Raw genomic sequence first — 22,479 nt, 5'->3', positions numbered from 1 at the left:
CATGTATGTATATAGCTTGGGAAGTCCTCTTAAATGAACTGCTCGTTTGTCTCAGAGAAATGCCTTGTTTAAGACTGACAATGACTTTAATGATTTATTTTCTTTTATAAGAGTAGTAATCTTTATACCTGGTATAATGAAATATTACAATGTTCTGTATGTTGCTGCCTTAGTAAACCATGGGTTGTAATCTGTGATTATCTATACATTGTATGTGATTGAGATTCTACCATAACAGTGACAACTGCATTATGCATCATGTGGATTTTGGGCTACTATGCATCAGGCAATATTCTGTGATAAAGAAACGTATCACACCACTCTTTTAACCAAATTGCATGCACACATATGCCTTGCAGCAATAACTGATGTAATGCCATCACATGCTCAGTATCTCCAATTGTAGTAAGACTTCTACACTGATGCATTCATTCTTCACAATATCATGTAGCTTCTGTGGAAACATAGTTAGGTGTTCAAAATCCACAGTGAGTGACTGAAATCACTGTGTCTCAGTATACCGGTATGCATAAATGACATCCACCACAAATTCAATGTATACAATTACAGTGGAAGAGCCCCCCCAATCCCTTTTTACCTCAAAATGGTTTGTAACATAATCATATGATGTAATAATTTCACATAGGTGGAGTATCACAGTTGTGTTAAGACTTGCATTGTGGCCCATGTGATTCATGCACATTTCATTAGCTGGTGGACTTACATAGGCAGCTGTTCAATTCCAGCAAAGGACAGCATTGTATGACTGCACTGATGTTACACAAACACCATTGCATTAAGTTATTTTTATCCATTTTTATTTTGGATATATGGCTTTCAGACACATTTTGGGATTTCATCACAGAGAAACAGTCGATCTGGGATTCTTGTGATGTGACCAATCCTCTGGCAAATGCAATGAGCAATGACTTGTATAGCATATGTAAACAAATGGGGTGTGGTTCAATTCTGGAACTGTGTGAGGCCAAGTAACATTGATATTGGACAGCTCACAGCGGAGTGAACATTACTATAAGCAACCCCTTTGCTTCAGTCTGACAAATTTTGATTGTATAAATTAAAATCAACACTTCTTTCTTACTTCACACTTTAACTTCATTTCTTTGTGAGAAGCTCCATTATTATTTTCTGTGGCAGATGCAGTCAATGCACAGCTCTGTAGACTGTGTAGCGTGACTTTCAGGGTTTTGAATTTGGTGACATCTGTTTATCACTTAAATGTGTCAGAAAAAAAGTGGCTTTAGCAAAGAAAGTGGTTATGACACAGTAATAGAGTGCATTTTTAATGTCTTATGCTCTGAGTTAGGGGATTCATACCATTACAATAGGAGACTGATGTAATCCCTTCAAGGATGTTCTTCATGACACATTTGATATATCAATTTCTGTGGCATCAATGGTTAATAATGCAGCTCTTGGATAGCAGTCTTGGCATGTGTTTGAGTCAGGCAAGATGCAAATGTTGAGTATGTCAGTGATTTCTCACAGCCATTACTTATTCTCAAAAGACAAATGCTCTGTATTCCATGTCTTCATCCAAACATTTATGTATTACTGTAATTTGTTTCTTCCCACTGTTGAGCTTTATTGAACATGAGGGCTACTATAGAATGTTCTACGATCATCAGAAAATATGAATGGGCCTGTGTTATGAGACTTTCTTGTGTTTTTGCACTGTTATAGCAATGTTTGCTGTAGTTACTTTTATTTATTTAACATTTGTTAACTGGGAAAGTTCAACTTGGAACGAAGCCAATTTTCAGTGGTGGCCCGGGAGAAACATTCCAGATGCATGTCTTTCTAACATGGGAGGAAACTGGAGCACCTGGAGAAATCCCACACAAATGCAGGGAGGACATGCAGACTCCACACAGAAAACACCCCAGCCGAGAATTGAACCAGAGAATCTCTTGCTAAGAGGTGACAACACTACTGCTGCACCACTGCACCGTCTTGTGATCATGTACAGAATGATAATGTAATAGATGCACACCGTTTAGCAAAGAAACATTTAATTAATGAATTTCATGAGATATCTGTTGTCATTTGTTATTCTTTGTCAAGACAATTTAATTAGCCTCTGGGATGTTAGCATTGACAACATCTGTGCAACTGAGTTAGTGAACTACAGGCGAAGGATAACAAAATTTCTCACAGGGCACTGTACATTTGAAATTAAATCTAGTAGAGGTAAATTACTAATTCACATTGATGCTTCATCTTGGTGTATTGTATGCTGCTATAGCGTCATAAATTTATTACTATAGCTTTTAACAAGGCTGACTTCAGGGCAAAATATATATTGCAATATATTGCATTCATGTCTTAACTTCAATAGACTTAAGTCAGCATGTCAGCTGCTGTACTTACATCAGGTATGACACACATCATATCACTGACTACAGTAACAGAAGTGCATCAGTATCACAAGTAATTGTAGCCTGACATTTGCGCCTTCTGACCATTAACTAATGTGTCACTGTCTTACTGCTAGCATGCACTTTTATTTTACCCATGTCTTCTAAAGGCTACCTATCCATTTGTGATGCATACAGATCAACAGCTTATGTAAACTGATATACATGATATACAAAATCATAACCCTTTTGTCAGTGGACTTGAGCTACGTACATGTTCACATATGCCACCTTAGCATGACTCATTTTGCATGCATGTATGTCACACCTGCTATAGTTAACAAATGGTCATATATATTAGAAAATTATTCTGTTTATATCCTGCTCAGTGTGACACATTTATGTTATGCGTCAGGTCCTTCTATATTTTGTTACATACATACATACATACATACACGACATTCATGTACAGTCACTAACTTTCTAAAATGCATAACATGCAAGCTGCTTAACCAAAGCTTTTTCCATCACTTAACAACATTTTTGTTATGATTTCACAGCTGACTGTGATTCTTCTCAACATGTCCACATTGTCACGGGTATGTATACTACACTAAAACTGTCAGTATTGTTTCCTTCAAACACATATGGCAAGGACCGTTTTATAATTCTTTAACCTGTATGTGTGTTCTAACATCAATCGTGTGGATGTGATTTATTTTACCTTTGATTTTTCTCACAGAATAAATTCTAATTGTAGAGTACTTCAGGATGCCTGCCAACCATGTTTAGACAGGCATTCTCAGTGGAATCATGTGAGTAGCACAGATATCACTGAGCACACCAATGAACATGCATAGTGGTAACTGAAAATGTAATTATTGTGACTGTTATTATATTACTGCTTAGTATTTACATTAATATAACACACATACTTGGCTCAAACATGTTAAAAGATAAACTACCCCTTTTCTAGGTTTGCAAGTAGCAGCAAATGGCAGAGACATATCCTATTCTGGTGCATGACACAACTGCTGTAAGGTTCATTTATTCATGGTTATACATGATGAATTGCATACACATCTGATATGCAATAACTGCAGTACATGTAAATATCCTCTAATGTATCTGCTGACCTTGCTGTTATCTCAGCTCAGCAATTTATTACCATTTAGATCACATGTGCTCCCCTTTGTCATACTGCTGCTTTGTGACCCTCTCACATCCTTTGTCAGCGTATCCATTTTTATTTACACTGTCGCTGTGTCCCTCTCACATCCTTTGTCTACTTGTCCATTTTTATTTATGTACATGGATCAATAAAGTTAACGTGATTATTTTGTATTAATTTAACATAAAATTAATTGTGTTAAAATCCTCTTTGTGAAATACTCACATTTAATTATCTGAGTTACAGTTTCCCCATCTGGTCTGCCCTGCTTCTTATTTCTGCACTAATCCGAATATATGAGTACAGTTTCCACATTTAACTTCCCTGCTTCTTATTTCTGGACTAATCCCACTTTATGATATAGTTTCCATGTTTAACTTTCCATGTATCTCAATTGTCGCAATAAAGATGGCCTTACATTGTTTTAGCTGTCCACTTGTGCTCACTCACCAGGTTTGCCTACAGGCAACACCTTTTGTTTACATTGTGTGTTTGAGCTTCCATACATCTTTTCATGTATGTTAACACATGTGCACTAGCCATGAAAAGGAGCTAGTAAATGTGTGGGCTTCCTTTGCAGCACGTATATTCAACAACAAGTGCTGCTGTTCATTACACTAACACACACACACCCACACACACACACACACACACACACACACACACACACACACACACACACACACACATTTGCGCACATACATACACACACACACACACGCGCGCGCACACACACACACACACATACACACACACACACACACTCACACATGCGCGCACATACATATGCACACACAAAAATACACAAGCAATTCACATACTTGTAAAGTTTGTCAGCAAACATAACTATAACTTGAAAAATGAATGACTCTATCAGTGATGTATAATAAATGCTTGATGTTTGTGTCGAGGCAGTCTTTGTTTTACACCTATTTGTCAGTTACTGGATTAATTCTTCACTAGTTCTGCAGTTTTATTCCAATTGTAGAGGGAAGCTGCGAAAATACAGATCCTGTCCATTTGCTAGCATTGTATATATTACTCCATGATTTCTCATCATGGGAATACTAAATACAAAGGCAAAAAATAGATAATAGTCTCCAATGGAACTGGCTGTGTGTCATATCATCTGTTTCATGCATATACTAATGATAAAATAGCTAATTGTTATATAAACCTGATGTTTTACTGCATCCCATAGAATTATAAAAGATTATAAACAAGTCCTTAAAGATTAGCATACTTATTTACTTATTTAGCTATTTGGATGTTATAGGACATGTTGTATTATACTGCTAGCCTCAGGTTAGGACTGGAGACTTTTTCGGCTTGGTGAGCATGAGAACATGTCAGACCAAATCATGTGCAAATTAAAAAGGAACTGTGCTTACAGTCTGGAAGTGTAAAACTCAGTGTATTTTAAACTGCATTTCTAGAACAGTTTGTCTTGGTTCACACTGTACTGATGCCATTCTCTCTTCATTATCCTCTGAAAAATCTCACTGTAGTCTTTTATTCTTCTTTCAAACGGATTTCTTACTCAGCCTAATGTGCATGACATTAGGAAGTATTGGAAATGACACTATGAAGTATTGCAATCCTGTACCAAAGACTATCTCATGTAACACGCTGAAACAGACAGTCCACAAAGTGAAAAAAGAGAAGGCAGTAAAAAGAATTGCCAGTATATGAAAAATGAAAAATGAATTTGCCTGTCTTGATAAGACATTTCTTGGAAAAAAAAAACAGAACAATCTGATACATATATGTTAGCTTTTTGGAGGTTAGTAACATCCATCTCAATCACTATAGAGTGAGCTCAGAAAATAAAGAAGATAGATACACACAGAAGATATATATATATATATATATATATATATATATATATATATATATATATATATATATATCTATGCACACATCATAATTATAAAGGTCATACGTACATGTTCTTTGTAGTTACCCATGTGAAAATTAGACAAACAAAATTAGCTTCACAAAATGTCTCTTAGAGAATGTGTAATTCTTCACAGTACTTCATCATCCTCTAGTGGCCATAATAAAACTGCAAGCATTACTAAAAACAGTCACCCCATGTCAGCTGATGATTCACATGAACTGAAAGGTATCATTTTACTAGGTGACATTTAAAGTGACATTTTAATAAGATGCATTGCTTCCCCTCCTGTGTACACATGCTTACTGTTTGCTAACACAGAAATATTAAACCAGAAGTATGCATAGAACAGTGACTATAAAGGAGAATTGTCAACAATGAGCCATGTGCTGCAATCATATTGTTTTTGTTTATTGTTTACTCCCACACTCAGTGTTTTAGGACATTTCATTTAAAAATGTGTCCATTTTTACAGCACTGTGATTCAAAACAAATTAATCTCCAGTTCAGGCGAATTTTTATCTAAGTGGTAACAAAAGGGAAGTGCGCCCTTTCCTCAGAACCATTTTATTTTAAGGGAACATCAACAGTACATACTTGGAAACATTAGAAAATATCTCCATGACAGAATTAAGGCATTTGTGTACTGAAATTCATCTCTAGCTATGTGAAAATCATAAGCACAGCTATTATTCTTCATTCTGCATGCCTTGTCAATTGCTTGAATGAAGCCTGCATTACCAGAATGTCAGAGAAAGGCTAGGATTACTCTGAACAGTCAGTCAGATGGTATATCTGTGTATGGACATTTTCCCATTACCTTTTATTTGCTGAAATAAGTTGTGTTACCAATGTGTAACTCTGCACAAGGAGTGCATGTTTCTTTGCCAAACATAGATTAGAGTTCAGTGTCCTAGCTACACCAATGACCTTGTTCCCAAAGCAAGTATTTTTTTAGCGTCTTACTAGGATAATCCCACGAGTACTTAGTCAATTGATCCCTCAGGATCATTTGTTTTATAATTTTAGCAAGGTATTAGACTTCAGGACTTGTATTACTGATTGCCATCATCCACAGTGGGCCATCTGGAATGTTTAGTTCTTGATCTTTGTTTAACCTACATTCATTTTTTTTATTTTACATATTTGTTGATCAGGTAAGTCTACTGCACAGAACTATGCTTTTTCAGGGCCAACCAGGCAATACTGCCTGGTTAAATGACTTGTTCATGGTTACCCAGTAGGCAAGTTAATTTGTTGGGAATCAAGCCCTGTATCTGTGACATAAGAAACAGTGCATTAACACTCAAGAGCCTGTTGCACTGTCACTGTTCTTAGCTGAACAACAATCCTGATCTTAGTGGAATCATCTCTCCCCTCCCCACTTTCCTGCTTGGAGAGTGTACCTGTTGCCTAATCTGCTGGTTATACACCTACAGCCTAATTCTTACTTAGCTTCACCCTGGAGTGAGTGAGACAGTGTGGTCTGCCTGACCAAATTCGCTCTCTTACTGATTCTTCCAGAATTAAGACTGCTAAATGATCATGAGTTTTCTGAGACATAGTAAGGGCTTTATTTCTCTGCTCCATGAAGGTGCTCCGCAGATTATATAATTAGATGCACGTGTCTGTAACCTTTAATCAAGTTATATGGTATTAAAATCCGAAAATACTTCTCTCAGATCATTTTCTTTGTTCTCCTGCCTTTGTGCTCACTTTCAGTCAACTAGGAGAAATCAATGCATTACCTCATATTTTAAAGGTGATTGCATTATATATTCTTGCTTGCCTCATGCTCCTATTTTTGGATCAGAAATAATTTATTGTAAGCAATAGCCTTTGTTTCTTAAGTTATGTTATGACATATCTGCTTTCCATTGGTCTAAGTCTTCTGCACTATCAAGATGGTAGCACTCATTCAATAGCCACCAGCACCTTCTTAGCTTATGTTATTAATGTTTTGACAACTTCTCTGTACTGGAAACTATTTATAAGAAGTTCTAGGATGTGTTAGTGTCCTCTGCAGGATTTTTAGTGTGTCTTACTCTCAAAAGAAACACAAAAAAATGGAGCTGCGGAATATCTGCAAATCAAACCTTTCTGGTGTTCTGGTACCTTGGCTGAATGCCTTCATCGGAATAATTTTCATTACACCAAGCAGCCATTTAAATATAATCAAGCATCATCAATTAATTCAAACCAATTAAACTTATTTAAAGTGCTAGTGACATATCTCAACATTACATAAATACTAAAATGTCAATACTTGTGCAAACATTTCACAGCAAAAGTTCAAACTGTCTAAATTTAATCCTCTTGGTATTAACATCCTATAATTTAATATAAACCTACTTTCTAATACTAACAATTTCTGTATGAAGTTACCCCCACCTTCCAAATGTGGTTTAGCTGACACATAAAAAAACAAACTATCATCCTGTCCCCCATGTACCCTGTAAAAATAATGAGCTATTGGTCTATGCAAATGTTTATTTCTAATGTCGCCTAAGTGTTGTGATACTCGAACATTTACCATTCTTTTTGTTTGACATATATACCACTTAGTGGGAAAACAACCACACCCCAATAAATAAATCACCCCACATGAGCAACAGTCGACATAGTGAACAGAACATACTTTTAACCATTTATCTTCGAATCAGAAATGTTTTTTCTTGACACTTCCACATACATTACATTTTTCATAAACATACATGCCTACCTTCTTTGCCCCTCTAACTACACCATTAGAGTTCAAAATGTCCTTTAAATTACTAAATCTTCTATAGGAAAAAGTCACCTTTTTAGGAAACAGGTCATCTACTACTTCCTCATAACATACTGCAGGTCATACACATTCTAATCATTACTTCATCATAACTAAAAAAGGGGAAAATTTAGTAACAGAAAAATATCCTTTCACCTTTATCCTTTGATATATCTCCTCTAATTGGCCTGCTCCTATCTATCGTAGTAATGGTAAATAAAATCCCACTGCAGCCATTTACTCTGTTTTTAGCTTTTCCTATAATAGCTTCAGAATAACCTCTTTCCAGCAACTTCTCTGTTACCTGCATAAACTCCATGTCTAACAAATGCCTTTCTGAAGTACTTCATTGACACGTTTAAACTCTCCAAATGGTAAATTTGATCATATTCTGATTTCAGTCACTCCTACTGTGTACAAAGAGAGCATCTAGGAAAGAAAAACAATAAGCTTGTTTCCTGCCTTTCCTGTAAGTGGTCTAGACTGTTTGTAGGCTTCTGAGCCCCCAAGCCTTTCTGTTTTGGAGGGAAGCCTTCTAGCTTAATTTTGTTTCTTAGAACTAGCCAGTTTTCTAGTTTCAGCATTCAAATCTGTTTCTTTGATCTCAGCACTTGTTCAGAACTCATTGTAAGCACTAAATAAGCTGCAAATTACTACAGCACTCAACTTTAGTCACTTGTCTAGTGGAAAGCAGTTTTTAGTACTTAATAAATAAGCACCTATCCGGGCATGTCAAGGGTCAGCTCCTGGTGATTTCTCCTGTCTACCTGATGAATCTGGGCATCTTGGGGCAATGCAGCAATTGCCTCATGTACACAGACAACCCTCTCCTTCTACCACCCAACACTACAACTTGTGAGAGATGCACTTATATAGCCAAACTGGAAGCAAAGCTTTCTTCACCGAAGACTGAACTAGACAGTCAAGAGGAGAAGGTAAACACTTGCACCACACAGCACTCATCACATAGTCCTTCAAAACCTACACCACCAAAACACACACATAGAAACACAAAACACACACCTACATTCGTGGAGGCTCTCAATAAAACCTGCCCAAGCATCAGGGACCTCCAAAGCAGAAACGCAAGCAAACTCCACCCCGCAACACAATCCAAATGACACATAGCCCACAAACTCAGTGTGCCACTCAACCACACCCCATAAGGCATAACAATGTACCCAACACTCTAGTCATAGGTGACTCTATAGTCAGGCATACTGATGTTCCACTCACCAGGCTAAACAAGGAGAAAGTTACTGACAGCTGCCTGTTAGGTGCCAGGATTCACCACGTAACACACGCACTCAGGTCACTCCACAACAAGTACAAATATGACACTGTCATTGTCCATGTTGGTGTGAATGACCTGAGATGTACTTCCCTGGACTACATGAAAAGAGACATGGAGAAGCTATCCGATCTTGTAGCCCAGGCAGGTATGACGCTGGCCCTGAGTAGCATCTTGCCATCACCCAGAATGATGCCACAGTACAAGGACAAAATGATTGACTTCAACAATTGGCTAAGCTTCTGGTGTCATTCTAAGGGGATCCAGTATTTGTCTGCCTGGGATGACATGATTGACAGACCACGATGCTTTGCCAGAGATGGCCTGCACCTGACGCCCTTGGGACTCTGGATACTGGCTAAGGCTCTTGCCACCCCTATAGTACCTTTTTTAGGCAAGGTTCAAATGACAAATTCACCACCGTAACAGGTACAAGCAAGCAAAATCTGAGGGTAATGCTACTCAATGCTAGAAATCTAAACCTTAAAATGGACTCACTCGAGGCACTCCTTAAATGGAGAACATCAACATCTGTGCAGTGACAGAGACCTGGTTCAAAGCTCTAGAGAGCACCCCTGCATTACCAGGCTATAATTCATACCAAACCTTTCAGCCACCTAACCCGGAACAAAGCACTAAAGGTGGAGGCGTGTCCATATTCATTAAGGATATCCACACCTCCAGGCTAGTTGCACAGCATAATGCATCCAAGATTATCCAAGTGCAACTAACTCTGGGCAAGACAGCAATCCAAATTGTAGCTTGCTACAGACCCCCCACCATGCCCCAGGATTCCCACTCCTCATTTCTTGATACACTGGTAAGCATTAGGGTTCAACCCAACACCCTAATAATGGGCAATTTCAACTACCCCACCATTAACTGGGAAAACTACTCATGAACCAACTCTTTTGCTCAAGGTTTTCTGGAATTCATAAATTCCATTGCCTTGGGTCAACTTATTCACACCCCTACCAGGGGCAGCAATATCCTAGACCTGGTCATTACCAACATGGTCAATCGATGTTCCACACCAGAGGTCAATTCCACGTTGGTCAGATCCAACCACAAGCTAATCACCCTAGACAGCCACATCCTGCCCCCACCCACAATTAGGGAAACCACCGTAAAAAACTTCTTCAAAGCCAACTTCACACTTCTTAAGACAGAAGTGGCAAACTTCATGACACCCATGCAGCTGGACAACAGAGGTACAACTGCTGAATCCTACACAAATGCACTTTATAAGCACTTACACGAGTGCATGGATCATGCTATCTCTAACAGAACCAAGATGCTATCCTCCAGCAAAAGGAAGCCAATCTAGTGGTCCTCTGCCATAAACAAACTCTACAACAGAAGAAAGAAACTGTTGCAAAAAAGAGTAAAATCCCATGACTGGAGGAACTCCCTGGTCAACCTCAGTAAGAAGCTGAGATCCCTCATAAAATCCTCCAAAGCTAGTTACAAAAACAAAACTGCCATTGACTCTAAAGACAACCACAAAGCATTCTATAGCTATGTCAAGAATCTCAATGGCAACTCTCAGATCTGCTCTGAGTTACAGCACAATGGCATTAAATATACAGAACCAAATGATATTGCCAACATCCTGGCAGATAGGTTCAGTGCTAACTTTACCCCCCCTCACCCACTAGAGGGCCCATCTCTATACTGGAAGAATGCAAAGTTCCTGTAATCACGGTGGCACAGGTAAAAAACACACTCTCCAAAGCCAAGAACACAGCATCCATGGGACCTGACAATATCCCAGCCTGCATTCTACACAAACTACAGAATGAACTGGCACCCTAAGTACCATGTTCAATCATAGCCTCACCTCAGGCTTTGTGCTCACTGAATGGTGCACCGTGATGGTTATCCCACTCCACAAAGGGGGAGCCATGACGGACCACAGGAACTACCACCCCATTAGCCTGACAAGCCTGGTCTGCAAGGCCATGGAACGTATCATCATGGAACTCATAAACACAGACATTGGAAATCTCCAAACTCTGGATCCTACCCATTTCAGATTTTTAAAAGGCAGATCATGTCTCCTAAACCAGATTGACTTCTTTGAAGCAGTCAACAAAGCCATAGATGAGGGTAAGGTGGTTCACACAGCTTATCTAGATCTTGCCAAGGCTTTCGACACCATCCCCCACTCTGGAATTATAGATAAGCTCAATAAACTAGGTATAAATCCCTATGTCACAAGATGGGGCTCACAGACAGAGCCCACACTGTGAAAGTAGCAGACTCCAAATCTGACTTCAGACCAGTGACAAGTGGAGTATCACAGGGTTCAGTCCGGGGTCCTCTCCGGTTTGCTATCTACTTCTCTGAAGTACAGGCTAACACAGAAGGTCTTTGGCTAACAAAGTTTGCAGATGACTGCAAACTAGGAGCCATAATTGAAACTCCTAACAATGTGGACATACTACAGAAGGGCCTCACTGAGACAGATGCCTGGTGTCAAAGCCATGGCCTGAAGCTCAATGCCAAAAAAGTGTATTGGCATCCGCTTTGGTAAAAACTCTGTACCCATGAACTGCAAGATAGCTGGTAGTCTACTTAATGCCGAAAATGTGATAAGAGACCTTGGGACACAGGTGGAGAGTAGTCTCTCCTTTGATAATCACATCACCACAGTGGTCAGGAAATCCTTCTATGTAGCTCACCTCATCACAAAAGGTTTCTCATCCAGAAAAAAAGAGGTCATTGTTCCCCTCTACTCATCACTCATTAGACCCATTATAGAGTACAACGCCTTTTGGTATGCACTCACAAGACATCTACAACAACTGGAAAGGCCACAGGAATACCTCACAAAGAGGATTACAAGCCTCAAACAGATGGCCTCTGCAGACCATCTCAAAAAACTCTAGCTTTACTCTGTTGCATATCGCCTACTCAGAGGCGATCTCTGCCTAACATACAAAGCTATGTCAAACTCAGAGCTGTAGGACAATCATCCACTTAAAGAAATCCCAATCCCTCCAAGCTACACACTCTAGGGACCTAAACCTTGTCACCACAATAAACAGAACATGCTGGAGGGATAGATTTCTGTCCCAGAGACTTCCCATACTCTGGAACAGACTACCTATCTATGTCAAACAGAGATCCTCATTAGCACTCTTCAAGAAAAATCTTGATGATTGGATGGGAATTAGGAAATTCACCCCGGGATCACTTCTGTGGCTCTGCTTGACAGGGGCACAGGAAAATAATTTTCTTGGGTGGCAAAAGCCAGGGTACATTTTTGGCTAGGCTTATATAGGCCATAGGGCCAATAGCCTAGTACCTACCTATGACCTATGAACCTAAATAATCCAACAAATGAGGAGGATGATAACTGCTGTCATGTAAAAAAAATATTAACTGACGTACGTTTTTATAAGGTTTAAATTGCACCCTATCATTACAATCAACATACAATTCTATAACAAGAATTGAATTGTATGCTTGATGCCTCGTGGTTTGGGCGTCTTTTCAGGCTTGTTGGCTCTTGGTGAAGCACCCTCCAAGAGGAAAAAACGCTGAGAGAAGAAGGGAGCCACTTTTGAGATTTTAAGTATTTTTTCTCTGTTTATTTGCTAAGTTTTTCTGCATAGCTGCCTAGCTTGAGCATTTTCTGGCTTGTTAAACTTGATTTCTGTATTAGTAGCTGTATTTAGAGCACAACCAAAAGCTGTTTGCTGAATTTCCTGTTTGCACTTAATTTTAAATCTTTTTTTCTTAAAACTTGCATATTTTCTGTCCTTGACCTAGCACTCTTGTGTGGGGTCATTTACTGCACTGTTATAACTTGATATTACTTGTGAACCTCTGCTATCTCTGTAAAAAACAAAAACAAAAAAAAAATCTTGCTTTTTTCCCACTTTTCTGAGAGTTAAAAAAGTTCAGTTACAGGCTTGCTGTTCCTGAACTGTTTGAAAGTTTCTGTGAGGCCATTTTTGCTTGGGCTGAAGGAGTGTCTCTCTGTTGATCAGTGGCAGTGAATAACATTGAGCAGCTTCCCTGCCCCCCCATGGAGGTGGTTACTGACTTGAAACTGTAGTTTTATTCACCACTAGGGGTCATTTCCATAACTCCTTCATCTTCCTCTCTTAAAACCTAGTTGCCTCGTGGTTTGGGCATCTTTTCAGGCTTGTTGGCTGTTGGTGAAGCACCCTCCAAGAGGAAAAAACGCTGAGAGAAGAAGGGAGCCACTTTTGAGATTTTAAGTATTTTTTCTCTGTTTATTTGCTAAGTTTTTCTGCATAGCTGCCTAGCTTGAGCATTTTCTGGCTTGTTAAACTTGATTTCTGTATTAGTAGCTGTATTTAGAGCACAACCAAAAGCTGTTTGCTGAATTTCCTGTTTGCACTTAATTTTAAATCGTTTTTTCTTAAAACTTGCATATTTTCTGTCCTTGACCTAGCACTCTTGTGTGGGGTCATTTACTGCACTGTTATAACTTGATATTACTTGTGAACCTCTGCTATCTCTGTAAAAACAAAACAAAAAAAAATCTTGCTTTTTTCCCACTTTTCTGAGAGTTAAAAAAGTTCAGTTACAGGCTTGCTGTTCCTGAAATGTTTGAAAGTTTCTGTGAGGCCATTTTTGCTTGGGATGAAGGAGGGTCTCTCTGTTGATCAGTGGCAGTGACTAACATTGAGCAGCTTCCCTGCCCCCCGTAGAGGTGGTTACTGACTTGAAACTGTAGTTTTATTGTCCCTTTTGGGTCTATTCCTGCTTCTTTCCAGCCCCTGCTATCAAGCACGCTTTAACGTGCTTTAGCGCAATTTAGCGCGGAGTTGCCACTAGAGCAGCATCGGGCAGCACCGGTTAAACAAGGTTAAACTCTTTCTGGCTCCAGAAAGTCTGTTCTTCAATTTTTCCCTTAGAACTGCTCTGTTAGGAACCTAAACAGTTTACACCTACACTAAAAAGTGCAGCACTTGTTCCAAATAGCTTTTTCTTCTCAAAAAGCTCAGCACTTGTCTTATAAGCATATCCCTTGTCTTATAAGCATTCTCTTTGCAGGTCAAGCACTCCTATATTATACAAATCTCTCACTAGCAAAACCCCCCAGGAGTGCCCACTTCCCTGCTAAGCCCACTACTTTTCTGTCTCATACCAACTCATAATTCTTTCTAGCATGTCGAAGGGTCAGATGCTGGCGTCCTCTCCTGCCCAGTTGGTGAATCTGGGAATTCTGAGACAATGTTACAATTGCCTCATGTACATGGACAACCCTCTCCTCCTCCCACGTAACACTAACACTTGTGAGAGATGTAGCTATTTAGCCAGACTGGAGGCTGAGCTCTCTCAACTCAGGACTGGCAAGACCAGGCAGGAGGAGAAGGCAACTACACACACCACAATACCAGTCTCACATAACTCAACCACACCACTGAATCAAACACATAAACACACTAAGACATACTCTGAGGCTCTGAGTAAAAATTTACCTAAACAGCAGAGGCCTCCAAAGCAGACACCCAAGCAACTGCAAACTCAATACACCACACAAACAACACATAAACAACAAAATCAGTGTGCAAAGCAGTCACTGCCCTCAAGGCCAAATACAACACCAAACATACTTGTCATAGGTGACTCCATAGTCAGACACACTGACGTCCCGCTCACCAGACTGAGTAAGGAGAAGGTCACAGTAAGCTGCCTGTCGGGCGCTAGAATCTGCCACATAACGCAAGCACTCAGGTCTCTCAACAGCAGGCACAAGTACGACTCAGTCATTGTCCACGCTGGTGTCAACGACCTGAGACATACCTCCTTGGACTACATGAAAAGAGACATTGAGGAGCTCTCTGATTATGTAGCCCAGGCAGGTATGACCCTGACCTTGAGCAGTATCCTACCTTCACCTAGAATGATGCCACAATACAGTGATAAGATGATCAGCTTTAATAATTGGCTTAAATTCTGGTGTCATTCAAAGGGGATCCAATGTCTGTCTGCCTGGGATGACATGCTGGACAAGCCATGCTGCTTCACAAGGGACGGCTTGCACCTGTCACCCCTAGGCTTCCGGATATTGGCAAAGGCTCTTGCCACCCCCATAGTGCCTTTTTTAGGCAAGGCTCAAATTCTAAACCTACCACCCTAGAACACAAAAAAGGAAAAAAACTAAGGGTAATGTTGCTCAATGCCAGAAGTCTCAATCTCAAGATGCACGCACTCGAGGCCCTTCTCAGTATGGAGAACATCGATGTCTGTGCTGTGACAGAAACCTGGTTCAAGGCTCCTGAGAGCACCCCAGCACTATCAGGTTTCACCTCATATCATGCTCCGCCCCAAAATCCGGACAACACCAAGAAAGGAGGGGTGTCCATATTCATAAAGGACACCCACACCTCAAGGTTGGTGGCAACGACGATGCATCAGAGACCATCCAGGTGCAATTAACCATAGGCAAGACTGCTCTGCAATTTGTAGCATGTTACAGGCCACCCTCTCAAACTCAGGAACCTCACATGGCCTTCCTGAAAACAATGGAGGGATAAATGTATCTCCAAACACCATCATACTAGGTGACTTCAACTACCCTAATATAGACTGGGAACACTACTCAAGCCCAAACACTCTAGCCAAAGGTTCCTGGAGTTCATAAACTCAAATGCCATGGAACAACTAGTCACCATCCCCACAAGAGGAGAAAACATACTTGATCTCATCATCACGAACATGGGATCACAATGTTCAACACCGGAAGTATACCCCTCACTGGTGAGATCAGATCATAAACTAATCTCGCTGGAGGTCCTCATCCCACCCCCACCTGAAATAAAAAAGACCACAGCGAAAAACTTCTCAAAAGCCGACTTCACACTTCTAAAAACTAGTGTGGTCTCCTTTAAGGCCCCTGAGCCAGTGGTAAACATTACTCAAACCACTGAATCACTTACAAATGCCTTCTACCAGCACCTACAGGACTGCATGGATCAGGCAATCCCAAACAAAACTAAGACTCTTTGTACCAAAGGCAAGCGTCCAGTCTGGTAGACCCCAGCCATAAACAAGCTCTAAAACAAAAGGAGGAAGCTACTACAAGATAGAGCAAAATCCTTGAAAGGTAAGACACCTTTGATCATTATAAGTAAAAAACTAAGAGCTCTCATAAAATCATCCAAGGCAAATTTTGAGAGAAAAATCGCCAAGGACTCAAAAGACAATCATAAGGCCTTCTTTAGCTATGTTAGAAACCTAGGAGGAAACTCACAGATATGCTCAGAATTAGTTCAAAATGATGTGAAGATTACTGAACCTACACACATTGCCAACATACTGGCTGACAGGTTCAGTGCAAACTTCTGGCCCCGCCCAAAAGGAGAGATATCTATACCAGAGGATTGTAGCCCCCCCAAACATCTGCAACGCCCAGGTGAGAACTGCTCTCTCCAAAGCAAAAAACACAGCATCCATGGGACAGGATGGTGTCCCCGGCTGTGTGCTCCACGAACTCAATGAGGAATTAAACCCGCAGTTAGGACAGCTGTTTAATCTTAGCCTCACCTCAGGATACGTACCCAAGGAGTGGCGCACGGCGACTGTGGTCCCACTTCACAAGGGCAGTGCCTCCACCGACCCTGGAAATTACCATCCCATTAGCTTGACAAGCCTTATCTGCAAAGCCATTGAGAGGATCCTAATGGAACTCATAAATAAAGACATAGGGAACTTGCAGACTTTGGATCCAACCCAGTTTGGCTTTGTCAAAGGCAGATCATGCCTTTTAAACTTGGTTGACTTTTTCGAGACAGTCACCAAGGCCATTGATATGGAAAAGGCAGTCCATACAGCCTACCTTGACCTGGCAAAGGCCTTCGACACAATACCCCACTCAGGTATCATCGAAAAACTCATCAGCTTGAATGTAAACCCATACATCACAAGATGGGTTACAAACTGGCTAAGTGGCAGAACCCACAGGGTCAGAGTTGCTGGAGCCATGTCAGACTCAAAGCCTGTCACAAGTGGTGTCCCACAGGGCTCAGTCCTGGGTCCACTCTTGTTCTGCATCTACTTTTCTGAAGTACAAGCAAACGCAGGAGGGTTATGGCTGACAAAGTTTGCAGATGACTGCAAACTGGGCGCCATAGTCGAAAACACATCTGACACAGATATCCTTCAGAAGGGCCTCACAGAAATGGATAACTGGTGCCAGAGCCATGGCCTAAAGTTAAATGCCAAGAAATGCATAGTCATACCCTTCGGGAAAAACAAGGTTACCCCTAGCTACCATATAGGTGGCAATCCACTGAGCACAGAAGAAGTCATCAGGGATCTGGGGACCCAGGTTGACAGTAGCCTTTCGTTTGACACTCATGTTGCTAAAGTAGTTAGGAAAACCTTCTACATTGCCCACCTGATCATGAAGGGATTCACATCTAGATCAAGGGAGATCATCGTCCCCCTGTACTCATCACTCATTAGACCTATGATTGAGTACAATGCCCCATTCGGAATGTATCTTACCCGACACCTGCAGCAGCTGGAAAGGCCCCAAAAGTTCCTCACCAAAAGGATAAAGGGTCTCAAAAATATGTCTTATGCTGCCCGACTGAAAGAACTCCAGCTCTATTCAGTCTCATACCGCTTGCTCAGAGGTGACCTGTGCCTGACATATAAGGCCATGTCAAACCCAGATTTGATGAATATGCTTCATCTCAAAAAATCTAGATCCCTCAGAACCACAAGGGCAGGAGACTTAAACCTTGATACGGTTATTAATAGAACGTGCTGGAGGGACAGATTCATCACCCAGAGACTCCCTATGCTGTGGAACAAAATCCCGGTACATGTGAGGCAGAGCACCTCGCTGGCCTTGTTCAAGAGGAATCTTGACCAATGGATGGGAGATCGCAGATATACCCCAGGGATTACTTCAGTGTCACTGCTTGACAGAGGCACAGCAAAATAATAGGCATAGTTTTATTCAAACTAAAGGGGTGGCGAAAGCCAAATAACTATGGGCTAGGCTTATAAATGCCCTTGGGCAGATAGCCTAGTATGAACCTATGAACCTATGACATAAAAGGTAAACTCTAACCCAAACAGATTATTATTCAACTGATGTATAAAACCTGCAAAGTCCTCCATATCACCATTACAGACAAAAATGAGGTCATCAGTGTAACACTAGTACTTCAAAACACACTTAGAAAAAAAGGCTGTACGGTACTGTCAAAGGAAAAAACTTCAAAGACCAATACACATAAGGTTCAGTTAAGGCACTTTCATTTACTTGCAGCAAGGAGACAAAAATATGCAAATACAAGGATTTGTCTAACTACTAACAGGAAGTATGTTCATTCTTATACTATTTTACAAGGCGTGGCCTTCTAAACTGACGTAATCAAACACTACTTTCAGTATTGTTCTACAGCAGATGTTACTCAGATTTTCTGCTGACATGACAAGATTTGTGAGAAAATTTTCAGAAAAACAACCTGGCCTTGGTGACCATTAATCCGTTTACAAGCATCTATTGTACAGTGTTACTTTTCAAGGTACTTTTCTAATACAGATACAAGTAAATGCTGATTGCAGTTCATATTTTCAAGCAGGCTTTGTACTAATTATCTGTAACTTCTACAGCTGTGTATTTTCTCATGGCACAGCGGAACTTCTTGTCTAAGTTTCATACAAGTAGTATAGTTCTATTCATTATTTTCCTAACGCAAGCAGAAATCACCTGCTTCTCAGTAAATTTCCAAGGCACAAGCAAGATTTTAGCTAACAGTACAAGGTCAGAAAGCAACTGCAGTTTATACAGATTTATGCAGTATGAAATAGAATAAATGTGTTAACTCTTTTCAAGCTTCTAAATGCACTAAGCATATTGCTAATACACACATTAATACATATATTTCTGACATCCCCCCCCCCCCTATTAATACTTTTATTCTACTTTCAAAATAAGCATAAACAGTTTGTTTTTTTTCCTAACCTCTTCCACTCAGGATTTGCAGTTAAGAGAGTCATTCAGTTTAAACTTATGAAAGCATTTTTAGTCTTTTAACAGTTCTTCAAACTCAGTACTTTGATATAAGGTTTCAGAAACTGAAATGTCTATAAGGTCTTTAATCAGTCTTTTCATGCAGGGGATACCACAACAAACACATACTCCCAGTAGGAGCATACCTACACAAATGGCAATCAGGATGTTCATTAGGATGGTACCCCACCCCCCAAACCATTTCTGGAAAAAGTCAGTCAGTGGGTTTGGGCCTGGTTTGGTCATGGCCGACAGTTTTTGAATTACCTCAAGATGATTGTCAATCTCGTGTTTATGGTCAGGAATATACGAACAGCATTTTTTTGGATTAAGGCACACATACCACCTCTCGCCGCTAGGGTGAAGTCGAGAGCCATGCGGTTTTGGAGCGCTACAGTTCTCATAGCATTCAGTTCATCAGTCTCCAATTTGAGAGCAGAAAAAGTTGCGTTGCTCATTACTTCGAGAAGCTTTGACAGTTTTCTCAGCTCCCAGATCGATTTCACTGCTCCATATGCTGGTAATATGCCTGCCCACGATATAACGCTATCACTCAAGTCCATGTGTGTCAGTCCTTTGCCTAGAGAGTGATGGTCTTTCCAACGCACATTGATTTGTCCCATTGGATTTACAGGTTTCTTGACGACTTCTCGGACATTTCAAATTTTTCCATGAGGCAAAACTGCAGTGTGTCGTATGGCCGGAACCAGGTAACCCAAAAAACAACTGCTGGACCAGTTCTCAGGTAACCATTTGTATGCCTTTCTGCCACACACAAAATAACAATCCTCTATTTTAGTAGTAACCTTGTTATGAATATACACTCACCCTGCATGAAACATTTTTCTATCAATTATAGATAGCTGTTTGTAAAGAACAGAATTATGTTTTACTTCAAGTGTTTTGTGCATCAATCCAAGAAATGAATCATAGTTTGTATTACAATAAAGGTCTACTTTGTTACCTTTAGTATAACATCTATAAGGAACAGTCACATTGCAATTGCTCCAACCCACCTGAACAGTATCATTTTTATAAAACACACAGTTCCCTTTTGTGGAACAGATAAGTGCAATGCTATTTTATCTTGTGCTGTAATGGCTGAGTTATCATAAATCAAGTTCTCCCAGGTCTCACTGACCCCTATGGGGACTGTAGTCATTAATAACCCCCCCGTATGCTGTCGGCAAAACTGTGCAAATCCAGCAATTCGAAACATTGAAAGTCTCAGCATACACATATTTAATTGCCTGGTAAGTGTTAAAGTTTGGATGCCAGTTTATGAGTAATGCTTCACATTTATTCAGTTCAGTCTGTGTGGCTGGGAAAAGAAAAGGCCACAACAAAAAGATTATTGTCACAAATACAGTTAACAGGATGATTATGCAATACTTCTGAGGAAAGGGTTGTTCTGCATTCCTGTTTCTTCTGGACTCTATCATTTTTGCTCTTGGCATGTAACAAGATATTTGTCCAGTTCAAAGTTTTTAACTAATTTACAGTGCGGGAGGTGGATCCAAGAGGCACGTTCTGCGATTTTGACTGCAGTGGGCGTTGACAAAAGCACTTGATAAGGACCTTCCCACTTCGGAGATGACCGATTTTTCTTCTTAACTATCTTCAGCCAGATCCACGTTCCAGGGGGCACTGCCACTTCTGATGGTCTGGTTCGTTCTTTATCTGAAACAGAATTTAACTGCAACAAATATTTAGAATTTAACAAATTACGCATATACTCTGCTAATGTACTGTCAGCTTCCTGGTCCGCGGGCATGAGAGATTTCCACTGAGGTATATAGTAAGCCCTTCCAAAGAGCTTTTCAAAAGGAGTCAATCCTTTTGCATTCAGAACAGTTCTCATGCTCAACAGTGCCAGGGGCAGACAGTACACCCAGTTTCTCTGCGTTTCTGTCATTAATTTTCTTAGCTTACTCTTTAAAATCCCATTACGCCTCTCTACTAGCCCTGCTGATTGCGGGTGACACGCACAATGATTCTTTAGAGAAATACAGAAATGTTTACTTAACTGCTGTATGGTCTGATTCACAAAGTGTGTGCCGTTGTCACTGTAGATCCTTTCCAGAATGCCAAATCTAGGGATGATTTCTTTAACAAGCACTTTGGCCACAGTTGTAGCGTCTGTATTTTTAGTTGGAAAGGCTTCCACCCATCTGGAAAACATATCTACAATGACAAGACAATACTTCTTATTTTCATATTTATTCAACTCTATGAAATCCATACAAATAGTGTGAAATGGATATGGTGGTGTAGGGAAACTCCTTTGCATGGGCTTTAATGCCCCTTGTGCATGATGTTTATTACAGATGTGGCATAACGAACAAAATTTTTTAGAGTAGTTTGTAAATCCGTACGTTGTGAACATTTGTTTCACCAGCTGTACCATCACCCCTGTTGAGACATGGCACTGCCCATGGCTCAACAAAGCTGCATATCTAAACAAATTAGATGGCAATATTGGTTTTCCTTCTTTAGAGATGTACAGTCCCTTCTTGAGAATTGCTCCTCGTTTTACCCATCTTTGTTTTTTAGTTTGCGTAGTAAGTGTTTGCATTGTCTTTAACATTTCTAAGTCTAAAATCTCAGAGGGGTTGTCGTATTTCATTTAAAAGAAATACTTCTGAAGCTGCCTGCTTTGCAGCTGTATCAGCTCTCGCATTACCTTTTGAAATCCTGTCCTGTTGCTTGGTATGAGCTGTGCATTTACAAATAGCTACTTTTTGAGGTAACTGAATAGATTTTAAAAGATTTAAAAAAATTGTGCATGATTGATTGGTTTGCCAGTAGATGTTATCATTCTCCGATTTTTCCACTGTTGCGCAAAAACATGTACAGTAGAAAAAGCGTACTGGCTGTCAGTAAAAATGTTTACACATTTACCCTTTGCCTGTGCAGATAAACTGTGTGGCAAAGATTTCGCTTCTATAATGTCTGTGTCA

This window comes from Protopterus annectens, chromosome 9.part0 (assembly GCF_019279795.1).
Source record: "Protopterus annectens isolate FY-2018-M chromosome 9.part0, PAN1.0, whole genome shotgun sequence".
Classification (NCBI taxonomy): domain Eukaryota; kingdom Metazoa; phylum Chordata; order Ceratodontiformes; family Protopteridae; genus Protopterus; species Protopterus annectens.
Note: the sequence above shows the minus strand (reverse complement) of the source record.